The 455-nt window shown below is 36.0% G+C and overlaps 1 protein-coding gene across 1 annotated transcript in view; it reads left to right on the top strand.

The window, feature by feature from the left end:
• The window catches only part of InR (Insulin-like receptor), a 90,208-nt gene that overhangs the window by 53,249 nt on the left and 36,504 nt on the right, over positions 1–455 (top strand). The window lies entirely within an intron of this gene.

Genomic DNA, 455 nt, shown 5'->3' with positions numbered 1-455 from the left:
CATTACATTTATATATATAACTATATATATATATTTATAACTTAAGTATCGGCGAAAGCAAAATGTTAAAAAAGAGAAGAAGGAATAAGATTTGACTCGCATACAAGAGTAAAAAATCATTTGCGAAACCTCGGCTACGTTTCTAGGCTTGATGTTTGGGTCCCCCCCCTCTCTAACTGAAGCCAACTTGGTAACACACATTTCCATTTTTAATTCTCTGCAGAAACGTCAAGAAAATGATCCATTTCTTTAAAGGCTTGTGACAGCAGATAAAAAGTGGATTGTCTACGATAATGTGGTGTGAAAAAAATCTTGGAGACCCACCAACGAACCACATCTAAAGCGGGATTGCACCCAAAGAAGCTTTCTGTATGGTGGAATTTCAAGGGTGTGATTTTTCATGAGCTGTTGCCACAAGGTATGAGCTGTGCCCTATATATATATATATATATATA

Source organism: Halyomorpha halys, unplaced genomic scaffold (genome assembly GCF_000696795.3).
Source record: "Halyomorpha halys isolate HHAL.00 unplaced genomic scaffold, Hhal_1.1 Scaffold176.1, whole genome shotgun sequence".
In the NCBI taxonomy this organism is placed as follows: Eukaryota; Metazoa; Arthropoda; class Insecta; order Hemiptera; family Pentatomidae; genus Halyomorpha; species Halyomorpha halys.
Note: the sequence above shows the minus strand (reverse complement) of the source record. Positions and strands in the feature narration are given on the sequence as shown.